Genomic DNA, 23167 nt, shown 5'->3' on the forward strand with positions numbered 1-23167 from the left:
GGAGGACTGCAGGGCTCAGACCAGATTTGAGAAATTAAAGTTCCAGTATGAAAAAATATTTAAAAATTTATTGAGCTTGTTTCTAATCATACCAAACAAATGTAAATATCTGATCTAATTTTTGCACACAGTTTGACATCATAAAAATAGCAACCATTCTTGCCATGATTCAGGTGGTTTTGACAAGTCACAAACTTTATTTTCCTTTTTATCTTGAATATTAAATACAAGAAATATAAAATCTCTTTCTGCTATGAAAATGGAATGAGATAATAAATTTAAGACATTAATTGTAAAAACAATTGAAAGCTTTAGCTTAAATTTACCAGCTATACTAGTAAACTCAATTCCTAAAATCAAACTGTTTCCAGTAAGTATATTCTATAACACAGAGCTTTCACATTTCTGAACTACTTACTGTAAATAGTTATTTGAGTAGTCAATAAATATTAAAAACTCTTCTGATCAGCTCTGTTTAAAGTATATTTTAGAGCTTTTAAGAGAACTGTAAAGTCACTGTACTTCAAAATAACTGTATTCCAATGTGTCTTCTTTACATTTTCCTCTGTCTTAAAAGGAGTTTCCATAAAACCTAACTTAATTCCACAATACAAATGTACATATATTTTCTTGTGTTTCTAAATGATATCAACCAAGAATAGAATTATTGTCTAATATAGTCCATAAGAAAATAATCTCACTTTTCCTCCTCAAAAAATAAAGCAATACTGCTAATATTTTTAGACAACGATTTTTAAGATATGTGTCATCAATGTGTTAAGTGGAAATGATCGGATGAAGGCAGAGATATTCTTAATTAAAAAAAAATAACCCTCCATGGCTTAAGAGTTATTAACAGGATGTAGAGAGCTGGAAGAGCAAATATAATTCCATACATGAGATCAGTTCCCTTCAGCTACGTAGGTTGGGTTCTCCATGTGTGTTTTGGCACTGTGTGCCGGAAGACATGTCACAGATTTCAGTTCCAGCTCATCTCCACTTATTATCACTAGGCTTGTCAACCTTTGGAAATGACCTCCTCATGTGTACCATGTAACACAAGAGAGGAATGTATTGGACAGGCTCAAAAGCTACCACCTCAAAGAGCTGGTTTCAATTTCTGCTCAACTCTTTTCCTGCCACACATCCTACATTAAACCTTCGCTGAGGCTTTTGCCTTAACATACTCAGTACATGGTCCATTTCTATTTCTCACGGGTCATTTGGAGGGATGTGTTCGATTGTGAAACATGCCCTGTGTTCTTTTTTAGCTGTCAGCACTTCGCTGCTTTTCTGCTGTCTTATATGCAATAGGAAGCAAATGGAGCTTTAAACTTGAGTTAAATGCATAGAATAGTTAATGCAGGGTTTTTGTTCTATTTTGTTTTGTTAATCCTCACCCAAGATTATTATTTTTCCATTGATTTTTAGAAAGAGTGGAAGGGAGGGGGAGAGACAGAGAGAAATATCGATGTGAGAGAGACACATGGATCTGAGCAGGGCCTGGGATCCAGCCTGCAACTGAGTTATGTGCCCTTGACCGGAATCTAACCCGAGACCCTTTATTCCTCAGGCCACACTCTATCCACTGAGCCAAACCAGCTAGGGTATTAATGCAGTGTTGTAACATTCATATTTCTCTTCTTTTTCTCACTATTTACATTTTAATACTAGCTTTAAAAATTATAGATTCAATATAATATTACCTAGGCCATTACTATTCTTTTTTCTTCTTCTGCTAGGGAAAGTCTTCCCCTCTTAAAACAAAACACAGAACCCAAGATTTAAAAGAGACACAGGAGTCCCAAGGGTGGGTGAGGTCACTGATCAGACCACTGAATACATTCAAACAGCTTGAAATGTTGCTTCACCAAATCTAGAGGTTCCTTTCCCTCTCCTAAATATTGGGGGTTCTTATTTTTGTTTTAATGAAAAATGACTTTTGTATATAGTCATTAGCACATTCTACAGAGCACATCTTTAAAACATATTTACTAGATAAAGCTACATGAAGTGCCTAGCACATAGTAGGTGGTCAATAAATATTTGTAGACAGAATGAGTGACTGAATATACCCAACCAACAGTAGTCATCTCCCCCACCATTTATTTTCATCAGAATAATGTATTGGTCTCCTACCTTGCTTCCAGATAGTCCCTCAAAATTCTATTCTCAAAACGATAGCCACAGTGATCCTTTGAAAGTGCAGTTGGATCCTGTCATTCTTTTGTCTAGAAACTTCCAGTGATTTTTCATCTCAGAGTAAATGTGAAAATCCATACAGTCAACAAACTGTGTACGCAGGCTAGTCTGCTGTTGCCTACTTAACCTCTTCTTTTATATGTATTTTGCTTTGCAATCTGTTTCTTTATTTTGTTTCAGCTCTTGACTACTTTGATGTCGTGCTTCCAATTTTATTTTTAATCTCTGCTCTCAATGTTAACCACTGTCAGAAAAAGTTGCTTGTTTCAATAGAAGCATAGCTTGCTCCCTTAATGTCATCAGGTCTTCATGTGCGATTTTACAGAGGCTTTTGACTTTGCCTTTGCCATGTAAATTACTAATGGAATATTACACAGATTCTGCCTGCTTGAAAAACACTTGTAATGCTAGACCTGCCCTTTTGCACCTCTGCTATGCAGGTGAGAAGCAAATATGCAGGCTGGTCCAGAGGTCCTAGGGGAATGAGAAACACATGGGGCAGAGCCAAGCCCTGCCTAGCCCCGCCTAGAGCATCATCCTGTAGCTGGACCCCAGATTTGTGAGGTACAAAAGTGTATATGTTTGTACATCACCGAGGCTTTCGTGGTTGTTTTTACTTGGCACCCATGTGCCAATAGCTAAGTGATACGCCATCTATGATACCCCTGTTTAAAACTGAACATGCAAAAGATATAAAAGCCAGAGTGAACAGATGTTTTTGCATCATGTCATCTATAAAATTATCGTTAATTTATTTGCTGCTTAAAAATGTAGTACATTACTTTTTCTTGGCAAAAAAGCACCCTACTTGCATGATGTTCCATTGGAATTGAGAGCGCTTGCATGACTTGCTCATGCCTTTGTGACCAGTCCGAGCAACGCTGACACCAGATGCCTTGGATATAATTTCTCATTCATCTTAGTATTCTCTTCACAATACTTGATTCTTATAGTTGCCTGAACGGTTTCCAGAATGAGATTCATTGTATAAGCTTTGAGTCAGGAATTTTAGCATTTTAGAAGCATAAACAAATGCACACAGATTGCTCTTGCGGAACAGGCTTTCAGCCCAGAAATTAGAGTACTCTAACCATTCTCTTGCCATTTTTAGTTATTTCAGAGCTTAATAAAATAAGCTCTTTGCAGGCATTCCATGCATTTCTTTGTCCCTACTTCACCAGCCGTTGTCCACAATTCTCTGGGGTATTCTTTTTAGAACTTAATATTTAAACGTGGATATAAAAAGAATTTGCAACATGAGATTTAGCTGTATGTGCAGCATTTTATTTATTTATTTTTTACATATGGCTGAGAGAGTTCATAGCTTTTTATTGATAGCCTGTTATTGCCCTAAGTGAATCATTCAGGAAGTCCAGATCTTATATTTCACTCATGTGGTTCTCTAAATTTACTCCTTATATCCTGAATAATTTAAATTAAGAGGCCTTATGGCTGTTTCTCCAATGGCCTGCTATGATTCCATTGATTAAAAAAAAAGCCTTCATTGTTAGAAATACTCCATTAATACATTCACATATTTCTTTGATTAAGAAGGAAATGCATTACACATATTTAAGCCTTTTTACATGATGACTACCAAACCTAGCAAGGTTCTACTTTTTTATTCTCATTCTTTTTCCTGTACAGAAGTTAAAATGAAATTGCTTTAATTTATATACACAAGTATATAGATAATTTCTGTATAGATATATATTATATACAAAACTGAACAATCTATTATAAAGTATTTGGCTAATAGATTAACTAATATAATTTACTGAAAATACAAAGACAAAATTTATGTGGTACAAATAAAAACAACAACATTGCAACTTGCTTCAAATTGCTAGCAAAATCAAATTTTATATTATAGCATGTGTTCTTATTTAGTTGGACAACATAAAATACATTTTTGTTTTCCTGTCTATAAAAACTCATCTTTAGCTTGCTCTTTGGTCAATATTAAAGTTTATTGTGTGATTATTATTTATGAATGTATTAATACATTAACATATCATTCATGAAGAAAATAGATAACATTTTATTTTACTTTTTTTCTGCTAGTTCTTTGCAACTCTTGACAAGTTTATCTTCCCATTAAGAAGCACACCGATAGAGAAATGTGCTTTGTGCTGCATATTAACTTGAAAATGAGTAACGGTCCTCACTCCCTTTGAATCTATAGGTATTGTCTTTAGTGAAAGGCAATCACCTTATCAGCAGCTTCACTGCCATGTACCACACTGGGGGATGGCTCAATAGCTGATGTTTCTCTCCTACAAGCTCCTAAAATAACTAACTAGGTTACGCTCTCAACCTCAGTTTCAAGCTCTAATAAGATACACATACAGAAGTAATAAGCCCATTGATCTATCTCTCCTATATTGTTTTATCCCTGTGGTGCATGTGTGTGTGTTTAAATGTAATGTATTTATGTAACTATAATTAATCACATGTAAACATAAACAACTGGAATAATGCATAAAAGCATGAAGTGTAATGCAAAGCATATAAGTGTTGATGAATGTGAACTAAACTGGATAATTGTCTTTACCCTTAGATGAACAAGAATTAGGGATTAGCCCAGGAATGTCTATTTGTTGAGAATCTACCTAAAAAGTAAGGTTTAATTTTTCTCTACATCAGAGGCAACACATCCCTCAAAATACTTGAATTTTATGTATAGGGATATATATTTTCATTATTTGAGATTTCATAATATTAACATATATGTTCTGGGGTATTCAGTGACACAAGTGGTACTTTATCATATCATCTGTGGACTCCCAATACTTCAGAAGAATAATAGCAAAGGATCTAAGAGTTGATATGGTGATAAATCATTTAATATTTCTACAACAATATGATGTATTAACTTATAAAATGCCTTTCTCAAAAGTGTGCAGTTAATTGTCACATGATTTAAGATTGACTGGGTTATGTTATAGAAACAAGTAACCTCAGATATCAGTGGTTTAATTCAAACGGCTTGTTCATTTTATATAACCAATCAGTAATAGCAGGAGGAGGAAAGTCTAGAGACTCATCGCAGTAATTCAATAGCCCACAGTGTTGGTAGCTCTACCTTAACACATGATTCCATAATCCTCAAAGCAGGTAAAGGAATGTTGCAATTTACACACATGTTCTTAAAGCTTCTGCCCAGAAGTAAAACATGTTGCTTAAAGTCACACTTTATTGTTCAGCTTAATGTTGTCAAAAAGACTGGAGAGGTGCCCTATTGGATGTTAAGAAGGAAGAGAAAGAAAACTATTTCTTAATAGTCTAATTATCACAGTTGTTATTTAATTTGAATAACAACTATTTGAATTCTTAATTACTTTTTCATTATTGGTTTTAAATCAATGTAAGCTGAAAATATAACTATATTACGTGAGCATTTGAAAAATAAAAGTCTTCAAAAGATTTTATTTTTTCCAAAAGACTATGTATTAGTAAGAGATTAATGTGCCTTACAAGCAGAAGCAATCGGTGTTCTAATGCATCCAACAGAATCACATGGCCTTGGCTAAAACATTCATGGTCCTAGTGTGGTACCCAGCTTTCCAGCTCCAGATTCTTGGATTTTCAGTAATTCAGAATGATCAGACTCAAGAAATCTGGCCTGTGTAACCACATTTATAGCAGTTGATTCATACATGAGGCTAGTTCAATAACTAATAACAACTATGGATCTGGGCAGATGTACTCTTTACTGAAAAGCACATTCTCTCTTGTTTGGCAAAATACATAGAATGCCAACTTATAATTAGAAGTTCGTTTATTAAATATAGAATCAAAATATGATTTTTAAAATTATGTCCATGGCCAAAAAAGTTATATATCTATATATCTATATATCTGTATAGATATATAGATACATATATGTAGAGAGAGTGTGTCTTTCATGTTATGATAGCTAGATATACTTGTCAACACTAAAGAAATATTTCTATGACACAGACTGTATAACTAGGTTCATAGGTGAAGGTATCTGCTCCATTAGAGCTTCTGCCTTTCAAACTGCAGGATACATAATGGGAATATCAACTTCTATCAGTTAAGAATTTTACCTTTAATCCTAATCCAGCTTTAATCCTGGTCATAATTTTCTGAGGTCATGTCTAGTCACTGGAATTAATGTTTACATAATTTGTGTCACATATGCCTTGTGTTGTTTTGGACCTAGACATATTACTATCACTACTGCTGTAATACCTACTATTTACTAAGCGCCTGCTATGTGTTAGGAACTTTACATATTCTACATCATAAATTCTCCCAACATATCAGTGATGGAGGCATTATTATTTTTATTTTAGAGATGACAATTTAGGATTTAGAAATATTAATTGAGCCCTGGCTGGGTAGTTCAGTTGGTTGGAGTGTCATCCATCACCAAAAGTTTGTGGGTTTGATTCCGGATCAGGGCACATACCTATGTTGCAGGCTCGATCCCCAGATGGGGCGCATACAGGAGGCAACCAATTGATGTTTCTCTCTCATGTTGATGTTGTTGTGTTTTATTTTGTGTTTTTTTTTTCTCTCTTGCTCTCTCCCTCTCCCCAAACATATCCTTGGATGAAGACTAAAAAACAATTAATTGATTTTGCTCCTTATCCACCTAGTGAGAAACTGGCAAAGCAGCAACAATTTAAATAAAGATCTATGTGGTGTCAAACTGCATTCATTTCAATATATTACATGGGCTTAATTTCATTTTAACTATTCTGAATTTTATTAAGGGATACACTGAATTATATTGTTGTCACAATGCACATACCTCTCTTATGTTCCACAATAAACACCTAAAAAGACAAATAGATGGCTGAGATAACAGTGTGATAGTCAATTTTAAGGAACAGCAACAAGTTAGAAAATTAAATTGTCAGTAGTTTATCCCTCATCCATGCCTTAGTTTTTTAATAGACTATGTTTTCTTCCTTTGTGTATCATTCTGTCTTTTGAGGGTTTCCGTATTCTCTAGCAGAAATCCTGATCTTCATTGAGCATCTCAAGTACACACAGATCAAAGTTTCTCTGCTGATTGAAGTTTAACTGTGGGAATCACTTCTAAATTCTACAATGGAAATCCAAATCTCCTTTAATCTTGGATAAATCTGCTCAGTATGAAGGAGAGCCTATCTACTAAAAAGCTGAAGAAGTAAGAAAGTCATCATCACCCCCATCTTTTACTTCCATCCTTTTACAGAAAAGCCACAACTCAATCAGGGAATAAAAAAAATCACATATGCAATGCAATCCAATCACTAGCATCATATATGTAGGATATGGATGATGGCCAAATATGAAAGAATAAACAAAATTAGTAATTTTCCTGGTGATTATTTGATTAACACTTGTTAACAATTTCTGTGTTGTTAAGCACTGCATCCTCATCATCATTCTCATTCCATGCATGATAAGTCAGTAATCAGTAGTAGCTGGACTCAATATTCATGCAAATTAGAGTCAGTAGATTTTTTAATGTGAAAATGTGTCTCAGACAGGTGAAGGAAATGATTCTGTCTACATGATACATGAAACATGCAGGGCATCTAGGGAAAGAAAGAGTAACTACATTAAAGAATTGTTCCAGAGAAGATGCAACTTGATAGGCAGTTTCAGATAAAGGATGGGGCCGGGGATACCCCCTATATGTGATCTATATAATCTTAGTAACAAATATTTCCAAGAAATTTCAAATTTCTAAAAGCCATTGAAATGTCCAAGACTGAATTAGATTTAAAAGTGAATCTCCAAAATAAAAGAGAGCGTGCTGGGGGGTATAATATATTTTCCCAGCTGAGTGTTGTATCATTGACTATCCAATCTACAACTGCAGCGAATGGGCAAAGGCCATATATTCTGTCTAGTCACCACTGTTTAAAACCATATGGTACACACAAAAATGGGGGGAAATCTAATAGAATAATTATAAAAATGTGGGTTTTATAAACATCTAAGCTCTATAATTCTAGAAATAATATGAATATATCATCACATTTTTTAGTTATGAAAAAATGAACTAGAACGCATTGACTATGACCAGCTGTTTTATTCAGAACTCTATATCTGTAAAATTGCTAATATTCTCATGCATATTAGATCTGTGTTCAATAACTGTTAACCTTTTAATATAAAGGTCTGATAGATTTTTTTTAAAAAAAAGGAAAAAATCAAAATGGCAATTTTGTTTGCATGTCCTTAGACCACTTTTTATTGTGTAGCCTTATTCCTGTTTAATGTTAATAACAGATGTGGCTTTCACCTCTCCCATCATAGCGGGAATTTCCTTTCATGTGTCATGTTGTTGTCAAGTTTTCATCACCATTATATTCTTCATTATTCCCCACAGATGGGTAGTTCTCTAATCCTTGAAAAGGGTTCAATCTGATTGTTTAGATATAGACATTTTTAAACATTTTAATTTCAAAGTGAATTACGTTGCCAGATTTGCAATATGCCTGCTGGGTGAGTTAGGGCGTGTCATGGAACTTCTTTAGGTTTCAGGATTCAGTGCTGTAAAATAGACATTGGTATTGAATTGTTCTCTGGGATATGTGATACATCTGTGTAAAGTATTATTCAATTGATTTGTTACATGAAAAGTTACATCTCCTAAAGAAAAAAAAAAAAAACACACCACTCTTCCTCAGGCTTCCATGGCTGTGAGGTATTTTCTTACTGTTGCCTTAAAAATGCTTCAAAATATGTATCCTCTTATTCCCATTACTTTCAGTGAATGTTTTCTAAAAAGTTTGGCCATTAAAATAGTTATTATTTAACTCACTAAGAAGAAGACAAGTCAATAAATGAACAAAAATAAGACATGATTCTAATTCTCAAGACAATCATAACAGAGGAGATAAATGCAAGGTTGATAAGAAGTAGTGCAAAATAATTTATATTGATTGGACTAATTGCAGTATCTAGACTGGATCACTAATGCAAATATAGAATGTCCCATGATGACATAGGTAAAGAGGTTTAACTACAGGAAAAATAGGGCAGATTCACCCATTGAAGTCAAGACTAGAGTGGTATATATGGTGAATCATAAAGTTGTTCTGGAGCTTCCCAGAAGACAAAATTAAGAAGGGAATATCATTGTCATTAAAGTAAATTTTAAAAGAGACAAAATAGCTATATAATAAAAATATAAAATGAACATATGTTAAAATATATTTTAAATATATTTTCATTGATTTCAGAGAGGAAAGGAGAGAGAGAGAGAGAGAGAGAGAGAGAGAGAAACATCAATGATGAGAGAGAAAAATTAATCAGCTGCCTCCTGCACACTCCCTTCTGGGGACCAAGACTGCAACCCAGGCATGTGCCCTGACTAGGAATCAAACCATGACCTTCTGGTTCATAGTTCAATGCTCAATCACTGAGCCACACTGGTGGCCTGGACTTGTCTTATATGGTCTTTATTTTGTTGAGGTATATCCTTTATATACCTAATTTTCTAAAACTTCTCATGAGAGGATGTTTTTATCATGAAAAGAATGTTGTAATATGCATTTTTGCCATCTACTAAAATGATCATTTACTATGTGTCCTTCCTTTTGTCAATGTGGTATACCACATTGAATTATTTGCAGATGAAGAATCATCCCTGCAAATAATTCAATGTGGTACTGGAATAAATCCCATTTGATCATGGTGCATGGACTTTTTGATGTGCTGTGGAATCAGTCTGCTAATATTTTGTTGAGGATTTTTGCATCCATGTTAGTCAGTGTATTGGCCTACATTTTATTTTTTCATACTCTCTTTATCTGGCATTGTTGTAAGAGTAATGCTGACCTCGTAAAATGAATTTGGAAGTGATCTCCCCTCCTTTTCTATTTTTGGAAACGTTTGAGAAGGATTGGCATTAATTCTTCTGAAAATGTTTGATAAAATGTGCTTGTGAATCCATCTGGTGTCAGCTTTTCTTTGTTGGGAGGTTTTTGATTTCTGATTAAATCTCCTTACTTGTTACTAGTCTGCTCAGATTTTTTATTCATTTATGACTTAATAATGGTAGGTTACATACCATTTCTAGCAATTTATCCAATATTTGTAGTTTGTTCAATTTAATTGTTTGTAGAAGTAGTTTATGATTTATTATATTCCTGTGATATCAGTTGCAATGACTTTTTTTCCATTTAGAGTTTTGCTTGAGTCCTCTCCCTTTTTCTCAGTTAAATGTTTGTCAATTTTGTTTATCATTTAAAAAAACAGCTCATAGTTTTATTGCTTTTCTCTGTGTGTTTTTTTCTTATCTCTATTTCATTTATTTCAGCTCTTATCTTTATTATTCTCTTTCTTCTGTTAACTTTTGGCTGAGTTTGTTCTTTTTCTAGTTACTTGAGGTTGAAAATTAGCTTGTTTATTATAGATCTTTCTTTTTCTTAATGTGGGCATTTATTTCTATGAACTTCCCTCTTTGAACTGTGTTTGCTGTATTATGTAATTTTGAATAAATTACATTTCCATTTTTGGTGTGTTTTTTTTTTAATATACTTTTACTAGAAGCCCGTTGCACGAAGTTTTGTGCAATAGACTTTTCCTTCACCTGGCTGCCGGCACCAGTTTTTCGCCAGCAGCAGTTTTCCTCTGGCCACCCGCCACCGATCAGAGCGCCTCCAGCCAGCACCATCGGCCACCCCGAGAGGAACTCCCATCGGGAGGCGCTCCAATCGGGCGGGTGGCCAGAGGAAAACTGCTGCTGGCGGAAAACTGGTGCCAGCAGCCACACAATCGGCCACCCCGAGTTCCGCCACCAGCGTCTTCCGCCGGCCCCATGGGTCCTTCTGCAGCGCTGGCCATTTAGGCTGGCGGGAGGAGCGGGGGTCGGGGATGCACGAGTCCCCGCCCCCCGCTCCTCCCGCCAGCCAATCGGCCACCCTGAGTCCCGCCCCCCCGCCCCTCCAGCCAACCCAATGGTGGGCGTAGCGGAGTGATGCAATTTGCATATTACCTTTTTATTATGTAGGATTGATTTCAGACAGGAGGGCAGAGGGGCAGAGAGATAGAAACATCAATGATGAGAGAGAATCACTGATTGGCTGCCTCCTATATGGCCCATACTAGGGATCAAGCCAGCAACCTAAGCATATGCCCAGACCAGGAATCGAACCATGATCTTCTGGTCCATAGGTTGATGCTCAACTACTGAGCCCACTGGTAGGGCCATTTTTGGTTTTCTTTCAAAATACTGTTGATTTTTCTTTTTAAAAATTTGAATTGATTACAGGGAGAGAAAGAGAAACAGATAGAGACATCAAGGATGAGAGAATCAGTATCTGCCTCCTGCAGAACCCCTACTATGCTGTATTTATCTCTTCCCACCCCACAGCCCCAAGAACTACTGTCTTGCTTAATGCAGCTTTCTAATAAGTCTCAAATTCAGGCAACATTAACCCTCCAACTTTGTTCTCCTTCAATATTATGTTGGCCATTCTGTATCTTTTGCCTCTCCATATGAACTTCAGAACTATTTTGTCACTATCCATATAATAAATTGCTAGAATTTTTATTGAGATTGTAATAAGTATATAGATTGATGTGGGAAAAACTGATATCTTAATAAGTCGAATCTTCCTATCTATGAACATGGAATATTTCTCCATTTATTTGTTTATTTATTTCGTTCATCAGAGCTTTGTAGATTTCCTTATATAGATCCAATATATGAGGTGTGTCTCCTACCAGGTGCCTGAGCAGGTAGGCCTTTTCTTTGACATTGGCTGATATGAACTAGAACCACGTTACAGGGCCATTTAAGATTCTGCTGACAGAGTTTGGCTGGCATGGTTTCAGAGGTACTGATGCGCATGTCTCCAGATGGAACCCTAAGCTAGCAAGACAGGGCCATTTCAGGATATCCAAGGGTGCAGATGAGAATATCTCCCTTTGGGTACTTGCCCGGCAGGACTGCTCACAGACTACAGATGGGAGAGGCTAGAGTCCAGTACAGGGCTGTTATGGGATCTACAATCGGACTCGTTTTTCAGGTTTGCCTCCAGGGGCTCATGGTCTGCAGCCAAGAGTGGCTAGAGCCAGGTTATGGCCACTTTGGGATCCACACCTGGGACTGTCATCTGTGGTCTTATTATTTAAGCCACAAATGTGTAACTCCTTTCAGGTCCCGGGCTTATGGTGATAGCCATGACCAAGGCCAAATGACACTGGAGTTGAGTCCCCTAGGTATGGTGATATTTCCAGGTCTATATTCAGGACCACTGTGAGTTCGCCACCTGGGCATGGCCTGCCCTCTCAAAATTGTTCTTTATTGACTTGGATTCCACTGCGGCTTCAGAATTTCTTACCTGAATCCCAAAGCTCTCACAAAGGCACTTTTATGTGTGGATGGCTGCAAATGATTGTTGCTGAGGTGGAATATGTCTGGGGAACTTTTATTTCTGCCATCATCGCTCACATCCTTATTTTATTGATGAGGAAGCTGAGGCAGAGAGAGACTAAATAACTTCCAAGATCACACAGAAGTAAGGCCGGGAGCGGGGAATCAAGTATAGAGAGTTTGGCTTCAGAGCCTATTTTTTTTAACCCCTATGATGCAGTGCAAGTTGCACATTAAACAATAGCTTTTGCAGGGGGAAGGGGACACAGTGAATGACAATGGGTAGCACTTTTAACAAATGTCTTCCAGTGATTCCTATGTGGAATTTCATATAACTGTTTTGTGAAAGCAATAATTGGTATGTAACAGAGACATATCAACAAAGTATAGTTTAATGAAATCAATCTGTAGGTAATAAAAACAATGTTTTACAAGTATGCAGGCTCAGTACAGGTGAAAATAATTCAAAGTCCTGAGCACATTGATAAATGAGACAGGAGAGGAAACTGAGACACAAATGTAGCACTCATTTTCTCAAGAATCAGAGTGTTGTCATATAAAACTGTCTGTGGACACTATATAGAGGGGCCTGTAGCCTCGGCATTTTAATGGACAAAGATATGTGGATAGATGAAGAAAAATCAAAGAGATAGTAATAAAGGCGACCTATAATGATGTACTAAATAACATGGCAGATACTATGATGCAATGTGAGTTGAGTGAGGAAAGACTAACCCAGAGGAGAGCAAGACAAAGGGATTTGTGGGTGAATGTTTGACTTGGAGCATGAAAGTAAAATGCTGACTATGTAGAAAAGGAGAAATGTTGTGTTCTAGAGGGAAAACAACCTGAACAAGTTGAGGTAAGAATAAATATGGTAAATACATAAAAAGTGGGTGATAGTTTTACTCATTCTTGTTTCATTTTTTTATTCATTCATTTACTCAACAAACATTTATTGAATAAGCATCGTAGAGGCACTGTTCTAAGTGCTCTACTCAACAGGAAAAGCAAACTCCCATTGCAGTGTAAATGCGCAGTAGAAAGAAAGAGCAACTACTTGGGGAGACAGATTGCTGGACAGACAGCACTGGGGCTGTAAAGGCAAGCAAACAAGCTGGCCTTTCCCCAGTTGCTCTGCTCATGTTGTCCTTGCTTGTTTGCTGTTGCTAATTTTAAAAATTCACCATAGGGAAGCCTTCTCTAACTTTCCAAATTCAGTCATCTTCTCCTACTCTCACAACACTTTGGGACCATCATTAAGAGTTACATTTGCTATTTTGCATATGTTATGTTAATATTTTTTATGTTTCCCTTCCTCAGTTGTGGTTTTTCATGAGAGTTGAGACAGTGTTTTTGCTTCCTGATTCCTAAAGTAAGAGATCATTCCGTTAACCTTTATACATTTTTTAAAGTTATAAAACAGGCAAGGAGGGTTTATCGTGGTCTCTTTAATTAAAAGTGTTTAAGTCTTTTAGGTCTAGGCAAGTTACATTTTAGTCCAAAATTAATTATAATTATATTAGTAAACGTAGTTAGTAAAACAGCATTTATTTTAGAATTTGAAGACAAATGAAAGATAAGCAGAAGTAGTAAATAACTCAATTTACAAACTGAGGAAATGGATAACGTTCAGAACTATCTAAGGCATCATAGAATTCTTCCCTGGGTTCCTAAGCATATGGTTTATGTGCTCTTAGGAATGTAGGGAATGTTAGAAGCCAGCATGAATTCACAAGGAGCAAGTTATGTCAAACAAGCCTAATTTCCTTTTTGACTGTGTTATTAGAGTCCTAGATCAAATGATTGCTGAAGACACAGGCCATAGTAGTTGTCAAAAATATCTCATGATCTGTTCATAGATAAGGGAGATAAATGTGTACGGATTATAGAAGAGATAAGGGCTTGGATAACCAGGAAAATGTATGTGGGTGGATTCTAAATTGGATAAAGTTTTTTCATGAAGTCAATATGGGTTTAGTTTTTTATGGCTCAACAGTTTTACCAATAAGAGAAAGGAAAACGAAAAAATAGAAGGCAGTTCTGATTTCATTTGCAAATGAAAAGCAATGTTAGTGATAGTTTACATAATGGTAACAAAATCAAGATATGCCAAGTGTGTATGTTCAGTAACAGGACATGCAAAGATCCATATTTGACTTGAACTATAAGTATATTTCTTTTTATAATAATACAGGTTAAAATTTTTCATTTGAGATCATTTCACTTGAAAAAGACTTGTTGATTTTAATTTGCCAAAGGCTCATGGTGCACCTACAGAGAAACCAGGTATCAATAAAAGCAGCAGAGAGTAATTAAGAGTCTGGGCTCCAAAATAAACTGTGTTTCGGCCACACTGGAATAATAAGGACTAGACTTAACCTCCTGCTGTAAATAACTAGAACATGTAAGAGAATGTATGAGACAACTTTTTTTTAAAAACTTTGGAGAAGAGGCAACACAATCTAGTCTCTATGAGAAAGAAAACAACGTGAGTGGTGAACCTTACAACCTCTTTGGCTTTCTTCTTAGAACCAATGTCTGAATTATAGGTGCAGATTAGGGGAATTTAAGCATAGGCCAGCAGTATCACTGAGGTGAGTTGATGAAATTTGGAGATTGGAGAGCCAGAGAAGTCTGTGAATTATAAGGTGGATTTATAAGAAGAAATAGATGCAAAAAGAGGGCTTTTGAAATCTGTTTTTGGACCCCTTAAACTTTTGCTGACTATTAACTTGCTTATATGGAGACCAACATTTCATAAGGCCAAGGAAAAATGACAGAGGATTTTTACCAGCAAAATTTCCCTTGTTAAGAAAGGGTGGGGAGACATTTGAGCCCTCTCTGGTGAATGTTGAAAACCCTCAGAGACTACTCAGAGTGGTCAGTGGAGACCCCGAGGAGTCATTCCTTAATAGTTGAGATGAGTTATGAATTACTGGTTGAGATGGAATGAGATTATACTCAACCTTTTCTAAGAAAACTAAAACCAGGCTTTCAGAGAATAAAACTCACTAGAAAATAACTTAGTGTCTGTCCAAACAAAGCTCATTTCTAAAAAGGGAGACAACAAAATTTAAATAATTGATATTATATAGGAATTTCAGTATCCAATTTTCAACCCCAAATTACTAATTTTTTCCAATAAGCAGAAAAATAAAATCTATAATAAGAGAAGACACAAAGGCAATGATAGAATAATAATACAAGAATGGTAAAACAGACATTATGTGTATATATATATATATATATATATATATATATATATATAAATATTTAAGGAAAAACTAATAAAATGAGAGAATGGAAGATGAAAATAACTACATTTTGTTTCTAATTATGAAAAATAATATGTCTAAAATTAAAATATATTGTATAGGATTAACCTTTTGCACTTGGATGTCGAGTGTGACTCGACATGGTTAGCATCGGTAGCAGCACATATGTCAAATTGTATTGAATGTATCGATAATTTGAAATATAAAAAAATCCAAATAAGTAAGTTTGTATGAAAATAAACTCCAATTTTTTATTCTACTGCCGCGCTTTGTAAAATCTGGGGTATTTAAAAAATTAAATCCCGAGTAGAATAAAGGAATCAAGAATAAAACAAGCGAGTGCAAAGGGTTAATATATTAGACATTGTAGAAACTAAATGTCAATGGTCTTAAAGACATAGGACTAGAAACTCTAATATGTAACACAGAGATAAAAAACTGAAAACAAAACACCTTCATTACAAATGAGATAATATTAATTGCAATACACAAAGTTAAGAAAATAGAAAAGAAAAAATTATTTGTAGAAATTGGGACTAATATTTTTCTGAATATTATGACTGCTATGAAATCAAATCCAAGAAACTCAATGAATTCAAAGAAAATAAATACATACAAGCATACAAAAACTATAATCAAATTGCTGAAAACCTATATAAAGAAAAATGGAATAGAAGATAAAGCATACTCTATGATTAATAAAGTAACACTCATATGTAAACTGATGAACAAAAATAGAGAGCAACCAAAGGACTTGTATGCATGCCTATTAGCTAACCAATGGACACAAACAATGGGGCAATGGGGGTTGTCCAGGGTGGGAATGGCTGGAGTGTGGGGTGGGGTTAATCAGGGATAAAAGAGACATATGTAAAACTTTAGACAATAAAAATAAATAAATAAATAAACCAACAAATTATCCTATCTAATAAAAGAGTAATATGCAAATTAACCACCACCCCGCTACACTAATAAGCCACGCCCACCAGCCACGCCCATCAGCCGATCAGGAGCGAATATGCAAATAAACCCAACCAAGATGGCTACAGCCACAGAGAGCAGGAGGGAGGCTTGGGTTTCCCAGGCAATGGAGGAAGCCAAGCTTTCCGTCTGCCCTTGTCGGCCTAGGTCTCCACTCAAGGCTACAAAGTTTCAATTACAGAAGGTAAACAAATCTAAACAGAAATGGTGGCAGCCACGGAGCTGGAAAGAGTGGGAGGCTAGGGTTGCCCCCGGCAATGGAGGAAGCCAAGCTTTCCACACATCCTGGTCTGCCCAGGCCTCCGCTTAAGCCTACAAAGTTTCAATTATAGAAGATACATAAACCCCAACAGAAATGGCTGCCGCCACAGGAGCAAGCAGAAAGCTTGGCTCTGCTCCAGGCTACAAAGTTTCAATTGTAGAAGATAAATAAACCCCAGATACCAGGGCCTCCGCTTGGGTCGCCAGGGGGCGTGGCCGGCCTGCAAACCACAACAGGCCCCTCACCCAGGCCGCCCACGCCCAAGTGGTTAGGGGCAATCAGGAAGGCCCCCACCCTGATCCAGGACATCTTTCAGGGCAAACCAGCCAGCCCCCACCCATGCACCAGGCCTCTATCCAATCTAATCAAAGAGTAATATGCAGATTGACCATCACTCCAACACACATGATTGCTGCCCCCATGTGGTCAAAGATCTTACCCCATGTGGACACAAGATGGCCACCACAAGATGGCCAGCAGGGGAGGGCAGTTGGGAGGGACCAGGCCGGCAGAGGAGGGAAGTTGGGGGTGACCAGGCATCCAGGGAAGGGCACATGGGGGGGACCCAGGCCTGCAGTGGAGAGCAGTTGTGGGGGGGCAGGCCTGCAGGGGAGGGCAGTTAAGGGTCACCAAGCCATCAGAGGAGGGAAGTTGGGGGTGACCGGGCCTGCAGGGGACGGCAGTTAGGGGTGACCAGGCCTGCAGGGGAGGGTAGTTAGGGGCAAACAGGCTGGCAGGGGAGCAGTTAGGCATCAATCAGGCTGGCAGGGGAGTGGTTAGGGAGTGATCAGGCTGGTAGGCAGAAGCGGTTAGGGGCAATCAGGAAGGCAGGCAAGTGAGCATTTGGGAGCCAGCAGTCCTGGATTGTGAGAGGAATGTCCAACTGCCTGGGATTGGGCCTAAATGGGCAGTTGGACATCCCTCGAGGGGTCCCAGATTGGAGAGGGTGCAGGCTGGGCTGAGGGACACCCCCCCGTGCACAAATTTCGTGCACCAGGCCTCTAGTAATAAAATAAAAATAAACAAATGTAAACCAAACATTACACAATAACACCATTAAAATGCTAAGAGATAAATTTAAAAGATCAACCTAGAATTCTATATCTAGAAAACATATTTTACAAAAAATAATCCAACATCTTTTTTTAGACAAACAAATGCCCAGTGTATTAATTTCTATAAGATCTAGTATATGAAATGTTAAAGAAGTTTTAGGCATAAGGCAAGTGATAGCAGATGGAAATTTTGGGACTATACAAAGGGATGAAGAACACCAGACATCGCAAATATATGGGTAAATAAATGACTTATTTTTTTCCATTTTACTTTATTGAAAAGTTAATGTTATTATTAAAGGTGAAATTATAAACTTTTACAGTCATCCCTCAGTACCTATAATAGATAGATTTCAGGAAGCTCCATAGTTACCAAAATTTGGATGCTTAAGTCCCTCATATGAAATAATGTAGTATTGGCATATAGCCTATGTGTATCCTTCTATATTCTTGAAATCATCTCTAGTTGCTTAAAATACCTAATACAATGTAAATGCTATGAAATAGTTGTTATACTACATTCTCCTATTGTTTAGGAAATAATAACAAGAAAAAAAGATTGTACATGTTCAGCACAGACGCAGCCATCATAGGCCTAACTACAATGTCCACGTCATTATCAACATAATTTTTTTGCAAGTATTTTTGAGTTGTTCTTTGTTAAATTCAGAGATGTGAAACTCTCCAATTTGGAGGGTCCCGGGGGTGTCCCTCAACCTGGCCTGTGCCCTCTCGCAGTCTGGGACCCCTTGCTTCTTACGGCCTGCCTGCTTGCTGCTCCTTAATGCTCGGCTAATTGCTCTGTAGCGCTGCTGCAGAGGCAGGAGAAGCTTCTGCCACTGCCACTGCGCTCACCAGCTGTGAGCCGGCTTCTGGCTGAGCAGCGCTCCCCCTGTGGGAGCACACTGACCACCAAGGGGCAGCTCCTGTGTTGAGCGTCTGCCCCCTGGTGGTCAGTGTGCATCATAGTGACCGGTTGTTCTGGTGGTTCTGCTGTAATGGTCACTTAGGCTTTTATTATATAGACTTGAGGCCTGGTGCACGAATTCGTGCATGGGTGGGATCCCCCAGGGTGGCCTGCAGGAATCAGGCCCCAGCTCCGGCCCCCAACCTCACAGACTCGCAGTCCCACCTGGCACCTCGCCTTGGCCTGGCACTGCCCCCTCACCTGCTCCACCATCCTGCCTGCAGGGCCGTCAATCATGGCTGGGATTGTGAGCTTGATCCACGGTTTGAGGTATGCAGGAGGCAGCCGATGGATGTTTCTATCTCTCTCACCCTCTCCCTCTCTCTCTAAAAATATCAATAAAAACATATTTTAAAAAAACTAAAACAAATGGAGCAAATTAAGCCATAAGTAAATATAAGAAAGGAATAATAAGTGTAAAAATAAAATAGAGAAGTAATAAAAAATAGAAAAAATTCAAAAATTTTACAAGATTTATATTCTAAAAGATTGATAAAATTGGAAAACTTTTAACAAGACTGATCAGTAAAATTAAAATGAGAAAACACAAATTACTGGTATCAGGAAAAAAGGGTAAACATTGTTAGAGATTCTGGGGTCATTAAAAGCATAATAAGAACATAATATGATATGCCAACATATTCAACTTAGATAAAAAGGACAAGTTCATTGAAGGACAAAAAAAAATCACAAAGCTGACTTAAGAAGAACTAAAAATGTGAATATCTCTATATAACTTGCAGAAATTGATGGTTTAATTAAAAACTTTCACATGAAGACATTCCAGGCCTGAATACCTTCATTGGTAAATTTTACTTTGCATTCAAGAAACAATAATACTAATACTTTAACATGCTTTTCAAAAACATAGCAGAAAATTGTTTCAACTCATTTTATAAAGCCAGAATTAACCCAATAAAAAAGATATTACAAAATATAAAACTACAGTTAAATGTCATTCATAAACATAATAGCTAAAATCTTTACCAAAATATTATAAAATAGTATCCTGCAATATATAATGAAGAATAATTTTATCTACACTTTATTTCAGCAATGCAAGCTTGATTTAACATTCAAAATTTAATCAGTGTAATTCACCGTATCAACGGAACTAGGGAGAAAAATGATACAATTATCTTAATAGATGCAGTAAAAGAATTCGACAATTTCAACACCCACTCATCATAAAAACTCTTACAAAAAGGAATAGAACAGAACTTCCTCAACCTTATAAAGGTCATCTTCAAATACTTACAGCTAAAATCATTTTTAGTGGTGAAAGCCTGAATACTTAACAAGGAAGGTAGGGAGCAAGGCAAGTTTTTCCATTATCAACATTTCCATATAACATTGTTCTATAGCTTGTAACCAATGTAAGAAGACAATAGAAAGAAACACAGTGCATATAAACTGCAAATGAAGAAGGAAAACTATTTTTACAGAAAAAACAATCATGTCCATAGAAAATCCTAAGAATTAGTAAAAATAAATAAATAAATAAATAGAAAGCAAAATACTATACCTAATGTAAGAGTTTGGCAAATCAATAGATAATGTGAATATACAAAAAGTAATCACCTTTCCCTATACTAGAAATGAGCAATTGACAATTGAAATTAAGAAACAATATCATTTACTATAGCATAAAACAAGAAAAACTTTGGTATGAATTTTACAGAACACGTTCAAGGACTGTTCAGTGAGAGCCACAAAATATTGCTGAAGGAAATGAAAGTTTTCTATAGCGATTCATGCTATAGTCATGGAATTAAAGTCCAATATTTTTCAGATGTTTTAACTCCTCTGTCGCTCTTGGGAGTGAGGTTCTGGGAGCACCACTAAAACAAGAATTTTCAGAAGCCCCCACAGGAGAATGGGATGAGTAAGAGGCTGTCTTTGCGTGGGGTTACATTTCTCAGGTTGTAAAATCCATGTGCCCTAAAGGAGTCCTGACAGAGGTGCAGCTGGGGTTCCAGGGGAGCCCGTAGCAAGGCCAGTGTCCAGAGCTCCCATTCCACGTTGCAGCTCAGTGTAGTTTAGCATGCTGTCCAGCTTCGGCCCAGTAATCCATTGTGTGGAATCCACATGGCCATGAGCCACGTGGGCAGGGGAGCGATCCCCTGCAGCAGGAGGCACAGGAGCCTGGCCCACCAGAGAGAGAGAGAGAGCAAGTGGTGCTCCTTTGTTTAAAAGTTTAAATCTTCGGTTTCACAGCTTGCAGTGGCCACGCCTACTTTGGCCACTGACTAGCTAGCTCCCAGGTGTGAGGGAAGGATAAGCACCTTCCCAACACACTCAGACCTCAATGGGCATGGGTCCAAACTGCCTTTGACCAGTCCCTTCCCCCATCAATCATCAGGGAACAGACTTGGAATGTGAAGTGCAACTTTTTTGGCAAAGCTGTGTAAATGGCATGCCTGTATTATCTGGTCTCCCCTTTACTCCTTTCCTGTTAAATAATAACCAGGTTATTACAATGGCATCAGAGTAAGTTGAAGTTTTTCACTACCTGATTTTAATATTTACTGTAAAGCTACAGTAATCATATAGTATGGTATTGATATAAACATAGTTTTATAAAAAGAACAGTATAGGAATCCCAGAAAAGAGCCATGTATATATGTTCAATTTCTTTTCTTTACTTTTTCTTTACTCCTCACCCAAGGATATGTTTTTATTGATTTTAAAGAGACAAAGGTGGAGAGTGAGCGAGAGAGAAACATTAATCGGTTGTTTCCCATATGTACTCTGACCGGTGATTTAACCAACAACCTATTTGGTGTTCAATTGATTTTCAACAAAGGTTCCTTGGTGATCCAATGGGGTAAGAAGAACCTTTTCACAAACAGTGTTGAAAGAAGTAGGCATTCATATGGCAATAAAATAATAAAATAAAATAAAATAATAAAAAATGAAAAGAAATAACATTTCTATGATGTCCTCCCACCTTAGATTCAAAATGATAAAGTGTTTGAAGTGAGACTTTACATACAAGTTTGAATCTTTAAAGAGTGATGTAGTTGATTTTGAAGATAGTTAATCATTTACTTATTCACGAGCTAGTAAGGGAGCCACGAATGTGACAAGTACTGTGCTAGACACTGAGAATACCACATTGAGGAACCCATGAGTTACTTATGTGATAGATCTTATTTGGAAGGCTATCAGAAAACATTTTTAAAGTGTGTTAGAGGGAAATTATTCTCCGAAAATATTAAACATAACTATCCATGAATCATAAATTTGGAAAGCTTTGATTTAATTTGGATCTAGTTGAAAGAAATGTTAAAATGTTATAACCATAAATAAAGAAACATATTTTTACAAAAGAATTTAAATAAATTATTCTGATTCCAGAATAATAAATGATACTAAAATAGTGTAAAATTTTTCAGTATAGCATTTAAAAACTCAAGTTTCTATTCCATAATGGTTACAGTTATTATAGCTGCATTTCTAATTTCTAATAATAAGGAAAATATCATGACAACTTAAATATATGAGGAATTGTGTTTTAGATTATTTATTTTTGGGAAAGTTAGCGCTTCATATAGAACGTTGTATATTACTTTCCTCTCTTTTACATTTTTATCCCCTTGTGAAATCCTGGCTGCTTTCATCACAACTCTTGGTCTTGCAACCCTTTTCAGACATATAAAATAAGAGAATACACTTGGGGGAAAAAGGAATTTCTCAAAACTCCCTAATGTTTCACATATTGGATTACAGTATATATGCTCTAACTTCCTTTTCTGGAAAAATAGGTATGAAGTAAGCAGGATGATTTTACTCTAAATTTATGTTACAAGAATCTAATCATCATGGTAAATTGTTAATGACTAATAGCTCTCTAACCTGCCTTGTGTCTATACAGCCACGGGATCAGGTTAAGTTCACTGAAAATGTCATGGTCTTAACATTTAATATTAAAGTTGGCAGTGAAATATGAATATTTTGAATGCCACTTTTGGATTGAAGATAACACACATCATAAGAGACCTCCTGACTTTAATTTTTAATTCATTCCACATCACCAGAACCTGAGCATTTTAAATGTTTCTTAAG

Source organism: Cnephaeus nilssonii (genome assembly GCF_951640355.1).
Source record: "Cnephaeus nilssonii genome assembly, chromosome: 12".
Taxonomy (NCBI): Eukaryota; Metazoa; Chordata; class Mammalia; order Chiroptera; family Vespertilionidae; genus Cnephaeus; species Cnephaeus nilssonii.